The following is a 7,326-nucleotide window of genomic DNA, read 5'->3' as shown; positions in this document are numbered from 1 at the left end:
ATTTGTTCCATGTTTTGGTTCTTTGGAAATCCTTTTCTTTCCTGCTTTTTTTCTTCTAGAGAAGAACAAGCCAGAGAGCTGTACCAAAGACTCAGAGAGAAGCCAAGAGGTAAAAGACGCTTTAGCTCGAGGTCAGCTTGCTTTGTGTGTAACTTTGGAGGTGTAGTAACGATCACTGAGAAAACTATCTGACTTCTAGGCCTGCCCAGACACTAGCAGCACATGGGCTCTCCTGGATTGCCTTTTCTCGAGAGGGAAGTCAGGGAGTCAGTTTCACACTAGGCCAGCCTTCCTTTCTTGGTGCTTTGTGAGCTGCTCTCGAAACTCCTCTGGAGCTCTTCTCAGAGCAGGCTATTGCCACAAGCAACAACCAACCTTTCTGGGTAGAAAGGATGAAAGACACAACTGTTCCTTTGATCCAGTCCCAACTCTCCTTTTCAAGTTCTTTAAATTTTGAAGAAGGTGGCTAAAATTCAGTGTAATTCATCCCACTCAAACTCGCATATCCTGAACTTTGGCTGTTTCAGGATTAAAGCAGTAGTGGAAATGAGCTGCTAAGAATCTTCTCACTCTGTCCTATAAACCGACCTTTCTGTGTAATATTGGCTCTCATTCCAGATCAGAGGACAGGCGGTGACAGCCAGGAAATAGTACGACTGCTTCTACAGGCAATCCAGACCTTTGAAAAAAAGTTTGAGTCATTTATGCTCAGCTCAGGTGAGCTTTGTACATTTTATTCAGAGTTGAGAGAAGGTATTTTCTCTTCCAGCAAGAGAAGGTTTAAAACTCATTGCATATGACTCTTGAGATCTTGCGGTGTTAACAGAAAATAATTAACTTCAGAACTGTTCTCCTACTGCAGTGGCCCATGTGTGATCTGATTAGTTTTTATTTTTTTAATAGTAAAACTGTAGTTTGAAAACAGAAGGCATTGGAATTGTTCCCCAGAGTGGAGAAAGTGATGAATCTGATGAGTGAAGATGAGGAAACAGTTGTTAGGCTTCAGGAGAAACGACAGAAGGAACTGTGGAACTTGCTGAAAATTGCTTGTGTAAGTAAAATAAGAACTCCCCTTTAACCTGAGAATATGGTTTGTAGCACAGGCTACTGAAACAATAGTAAATTGAGTGTATCCTATGGTTCTTTTCTTTCTTTTGAATCAGTATGAAAGCCAAGTTCCAGGCTGTCTCATATTCCCGGCTGCTGAAAACTAGTGGGAACAATTGCACTCTGAATATTCTGTGTTTTCTTCAGAGTAAAGTGCGTGGTCCTGTTACTGGCAGTCCAGAGAGCGTGAACACATCCTGTCTTGGTAGCTCAGGTCAACTGCTGCTGCAAGTCCCTTCTGGAACATTCAATTTATCAGAATCTGTAAGAAAAAGGTGAGGCAAAGTCTGGAGTTCTTCGGCTGCTAATGCCACCACTACAAAGCTAGGCTTCCTGCTTTGTGAAATAATGGCACACAGGGTTTCTCATATTTTACGCTTTGTGTTCAGCTTGCATTGTCAGCAGCCTTAGTTTACTTGGTAGTTAAGACTTGCTGGGGCTTTCAGATCTTCCATATGAAAATTGGGTATCATGTATGGCTTCACTTCCCCCAGCCTCAGTAACAAAAGTGGTTTTTTGGTTTTCTTCCTTTAATCTGAGATGGTTGGGCTCACTTGGAAGTACACTGCCAGCAAGAACTGATGAAGTATTGTCATGTAAGGTCACAGTAGCTGAGCTGTGTCATTGAGACTGCTGCATGCGTAGTTCCGGCTTGCTTAAATGAACTGGGTTACCACTTGGAATGAAAGACCTTGGTTTGTTTCTTTGCCTGTTGCCCCATCCTTAAGTTTATAGGCTTCTCAGCTTTTCCTCTAGCAACAGTGGTTCCACCTAATAAGAACCCAATTCCATCTTGGAATACATTTTCTTTCCCCCATTTGGTAAATCAGGGGCTGCCACCAACTTTTCAAGTTGCAGTATGAATTACAAGCCTATGACCTGACTAACTTCAGTGTTCTGCAGCGTATCTGCCAGAAGTATTTCTTAATGATAGAGGCAGCATCTCTTTAAACTGCCACAGAAATTAATAGTGTAATAATTGCCCCTTTCAGTGAGGAGCTGCTGCTGGAATCTCGGGAACTTTGTAGCCAACTAGAAAATGTGATGCGTGACACAATGAAGGATCAAGAGCAGAGTTTCTTGGTAATGTATTCACTCTTCTGTAAATGGACTAAGGAAGTGCCTGGCTTCAAAGTTCTGAATGTGCAACTTTGCCACCACTAACACAGCTAAATGAAATCTGCATTTTACTCATGGGCAAGGGGGAGAGTAGGAGATGCACAGAGATAGGAAGCACCGGTTCCCTCATAATCTGCGCCTGACATATTCTGCTTGCCAAAACTGGGAGCCACATGCTGGGAACTTGCTGCGCTAAACAGTAAAGGATGGGGCAAAGCACTTGGCTGTTGTACAAAACTACTGCAAAACTGCACACAAATTTGGGATGAGCGGGTGTCAGGGATCCTTAATTTAACAATGCAGAATATTGAAGAGAGAGTAAAATACTGGAGAGTGCAAGTAGGTTGTTTCCTTGACAGCAGTCACGTGGCTCATCATGAAATTGACCAACTTGTTCCCAGTAAATTTTTTATAACTCTTAACACACTTTATTTCAGAAAAAGTTCAGCTGTAGCCTGGTGTTGAATTTCATTTATTCTTTTGCCTCTAGACTGGAGCTGGCTGCAGCTTCAGGTAGAAGAAACAAACAATCCAGAACAAACCCAGATGTAGAATCACTCTGGTTGCCTCTGAAGCCATGCTGCTTTGGGAAGCCAACTGTGAAAAGCTGCTGCCTCTGAGAAGGGAATATCAGCTGCCTTCTACTGTCACCAACTGCTTATGTGATACATATGGCTTAGCTTTTAGTATCCACTTCTCAGACACTTTTTCACAAAGATACATTAGGGAATGCCTGTTCTAACTGCTTGGAGAATGTTCTTAATTGTGCCTTAAGACAGCAGATCTCTGTCCTGATACGTCTTCCCTTGGGCATCGCCTGTGGCTGTTTTGCTGCATTTTAGGCTTTCTAATGAACAATGGACAAGGTATACCCAGTCACTGGTAGATGTCACCTTCCTAATGAACTGTGGACTTAATTGCTTAACTTTGCTGATTTGCACTTTTTTTCTTTAAGTGTAATGGTAGTACTTACCTAATACTTGTTTCCTGTATGGGAACAAAATTATCTAAAACATGTAAACTTTTGGTTTGCTCTTGTTGATGCGCTCAATAACACTATAATGGAAAAAGCTGCTTTCACTGTGCAGGTCTCTAAAACATGAGAGGTGTAAGAATGTTAGCCTAGAAACCAGAGAAGGAAATCTTCAGTGTACAGGTATCGTGTAACAAAGCATTTGCAGATTATCTATTAACCATGCTTAAAGTTGCATGAAAAGATGAAAAAAAGACCAAAAAACCCAGCTGGATGGAACCTTGGTGAGAGTCAACACACACCAACCTTGTGTTCTGACTGTGACCAATTTATTTCCTTCTGTTCTAACCCCAAATTTCCACTACAACACAGAGACCTCCTTTTATAAAAGGCTGTGAAGTATAGGACATGCAAAATGCAATACAATAATGGGGAGAGGTTGGATTTTCTTTTGGGTTTTTTGGAACAGATTTAAAATACAGGAAACTGAAATGTGGCACAAACATCACAACTTCCATGCATGCCTTCAAGTGTCTTCCTTTGTTGTGCTGGCACACTCTGGACTTCAGCATTGGGTTAAAGTCATTCTTGGGCAGAGTAGAAAGTTCACACTTCTTCAAATTTCTGAGTAATATTAAGGCTGAAATGCACCGGGTACACTTTTCCTTCATCTTCCAGAGCACCACCAGTTGTTTTACTTAAAGCTGTGTTAGGCTTCCCGCTCAAATCCCAGCCGAATTTTGTGACCTCCAGCACTGAAATTCTTGCCATCAATTAAGCCCGAGAGGGTCAGCTTTACACCTACAAAAGCAAGTCACGAGAACCATCATGCACTGACATCCCAGTACAGTGCTCTTCCTCAGGTCCTTGACCTCACTAATGTGGCTTAGTTGCCACAGGAACTTGCATCCATAGACATCCTTTAGTTCTCTGAGTCTGCGTAGACTTCTAGCTCCTTTGTTCATCTAGTCTGTTCTTAAGATGACAGTGAATTATACCATAGTGTAGTACTTAACACCATTTGCTGCTACCAGTGAGAACTGCGTACCAGGTCGAAGGGCATGAGTGTAACCAATTCCAATGAGGCTGGCATTGTTCACTTTAGCCTATAAAAAAAAATCACAGTATTTATAAACTGTGTAAGTATTCATACAGAAGTATCCCAGTCCCCTGAGAAGGTGGCCTGTGCATTAACACTCTTGAGCTACTTGGAGACCAACCTCTCTTAGAAGCATGTTCCAATCTTTTCCTTTTCTCAGGAGTTTTCAGCTTAAGCAAATGGTGCGAATTCTGCCTTCACAGAATGCCATGCTGTTTTTCACTGCCTCCTCTATTATGTCTTTATATCTTTTAAAGAGCTACTTACTGCAGTCCCTCAGAGCCTGTCTTGTTCACATCACTCAGGAGTGATTTTCTTTTTTCTTCTAATGAGCAAGAAATACATGAATATGCAATCCCCTTTTTGCATTACTAAGTTTTGAGCTCTTAACAACAGTATTTCTCATTTTCAATTTTGGTTCAGTGGTCCTGGAACTAATTGTTGTTTTGAAACATAAATGCTTGCTACTTCAGTTCTTGGTCTTAAAACACACACGTCAGCTAACTTTCAACGGTTAACTTACTGTTAGGAGAAGGCTGTAAGCTCAGGTAAACTTCCACCATTGTAATTATAATATGGTTTTACATTATGGATTTAAGAATTCAAAGGACACTTTCATTGTCTTTTAAAAGACATTTTTCAGCACAGTAGCATGCTATTCCAAGCACACTAGTCAGACTATTTCACTATGGACAAAATTATATTTAAGATTTCTTTTCCTCCATAAGTTCACAAGTACGATGTGTGAGGTCCCAGTTTAAATTTGAACCACAACAGAAGCCACAGTTCGCAATCTACCATACTTCCTCAGTAACTAGTTAAAGCAACTGCTTCATTACAAATTTTCAGTATTTAGGGGAGCTTGAAATACTCATTTCTGTAACAAAATTCTTACCACAATGGAAGTCTTCTCATCCATTTGGTACTTTCCAGCAATACCAAAGCGTGTGTTGTTACTGCCAGCAGTCCATGCAAGATTGACTGATGTCTCAACCTTATTAGTAACCTTCTGATAAACAGACCCACCAAACTCAGTGCCATCATTCCTGTTTGTAATAGATGCAAGTGTGTCAGGCCTTGCTTTGTTTAGTAACTCTTAAGATTAACCCTTCCCCACAATGATTTGACATTATCTCCTAAAATGAACCAAGAGATCCAATACTTCCCTGAACCCAGGCTCACTACTTCCTAGCTGGAGCTGGCAGACTCCTGCTCCTATTTTTTTTTGCACAAAACATGTTTTGCTTGCAGAATGGAACAAGACTTGCCAGAGACCTACAGTTTAAGGTTCTGACAAAAAAAACCAAACCAAACAAACCAAAACCAAAACCAACCCACCCAGATAACCTGGTTGCTTGTCTCAAGTAAGCCAGTGTGCAGTAACACATAAAGGAGACTTCAGTTATGAGAATAAGACTGAAAACAATGTTGTTGCATTATAATCATTTAAATACACCATCTTCAAAGCGTCTCAGGCCACCTGAATGCCAAGATTAGGGCTAAGCAGCGATGACAGCTGGAAACAAACACAATGCCACGCATGCCTTTCTCCTTCATCTTGGCATTTCTGAGGGAGAAAGTTTCTGTGTGGAGAGTGTGATTGATAACTGGCTAGCTGCAAAAGGTCACGTAGACATGAGGGAGCTTTGCTGAGCACACAGGCACTCTCATGAGAACCAGCAAGGCAGCAAGCTTCGCATGTCCTTGAGCACAGCTGGGATACGATAACAAGACCTTGTAGCTGAAAGATATGAGGGAGAAGCACGGTAAAACAAAAACTTACTCAAACTGTGTAACCACAAAGAAATGTAGAAAGAGGCATAGTTGACTTTTAGTCTGAGCACTAATCCTGAGCTTAACTTTTGCAATATGCATGAGCTTATTAGTGTTATTATAAAAGCATTGTATGAATTATCAATAAACGAGATTTGCCGATCACTCATATTGAGTGAACATTTCTCCCGCCGCGGATTTCCCACAAGAACAGACCTTCCAGTTCTTAAAATCTTCTTAGTAGGAGGTGTGATGGTGCACTTTGACTAAATTGTGGTCAATTCTGTCTCCTAATAGCTGGCATCTTCAGATTCTACTGGAGGTGTTGTGAATGTCTTTTCAAGAGTTGAGAAGGAAAGTGTCTTTTAAGGATTCTGATCTTCCAGTGTGATGCGTAGATACCAGTCAACATGTAGACTGATGACAGGCACAGACAGTATTCTTGGCAATTGCTTAGAAAATAAACAAAACATCAGGCAGTAGAATAATCCTGTCAACAAGGAGGATAACAGTAACTTTTCCAAGGCACAAATGTCAATGTCACTTTCAGTTACATTGCAGGAAAAAATGGTAAAAGAAATGGGTGTGACCCAGAGTTCCCACAGCCAAGAGGATATGTGAGTACCAGTTTGGCTGAAATGACTGTTGCTTGTCATTCCCCAGTGACAGTTTGGAGAAGTCATCACAGGCTCTTTTAATTGATGAATACTGATGTGTATAAGTCAGGTGTCGGTATATGTATTTTCACATCCTTTTTTTTGCTTTTTCCATTGTGCTGCAGGTAATCTCAGAACAGCAGTGGCTGTGCTGAAGCAATATAAATAATAATCTCTGATTTTTTCCAATGATGTTTGATTGCCAAGTGATATCCTCAGCAAAGTTGGTCAGACCCTCTCAGTCCTACTCCTTGTAGCTACTGAGTACTGAGATTGTAGAAGGCCTTACTGAAGCTGACAGAAGTAATTTTCATTGCCTTCAGTGACTTTTCAATTGGGCTGAAAGTGCTGGTTGGTCTCAAAAATACTTTGTGAGCTTTGATCTAATGAGTGGAGACCAGTGGTAAATCAAAATGGAAGGAAGAGCTTTGTGGGCAAAATGCAGTACAGGTTAATTTGCTTTTTCAAATTCTAACTTATTTAAATTTTACATCGGAAGTTGTGGAGGTCTAAATCCCTACTACCACCTTAAGGCATCTCTGCCTCATCATTGCTTAAGACACTGACTGAATGCACATAGTTTAATTTAAAGTTGATTG

The 7,326-nt window shown here is 40.9% G+C and overlaps 1 long non-coding RNA gene across 1 annotated transcript; it reads left to right on the top strand.

The window, feature by feature from the left end:
- Nucleotides 1-691: 691 nt before the first annotated feature.
- LOC136303584 (uncharacterized) lies at nt 692-1,303 on the top strand. The gene is made up of 3 exons (XR_010724253.1): nt 692-717; nt 904-1,051; nt 1,255-1,303. It is a non-coding gene; the product is annotated as an uncharacterized lncRNA (long non-coding RNA).
- The last annotated feature ends 6,023 nt before the right edge of the window (nt 1,304-7,326 follow it).

Source organism: Chamaea fasciata, unplaced genomic scaffold, assembly GCF_029207755.1.
Source record: "Chamaea fasciata isolate MVZ Bird 193981 ecotype frontalis unplaced genomic scaffold, bChaFas1.0.hap1 SCAF_38, whole genome shotgun sequence".
In the NCBI taxonomy this organism is placed as follows: domain Eukaryota; kingdom Metazoa; phylum Chordata; class Aves; order Passeriformes; family Sylviidae; genus Chamaea; species Chamaea fasciata.
Note: the sequence above shows the minus strand (reverse complement) of the source record. Positions and strands in the feature narration are given on the sequence as shown.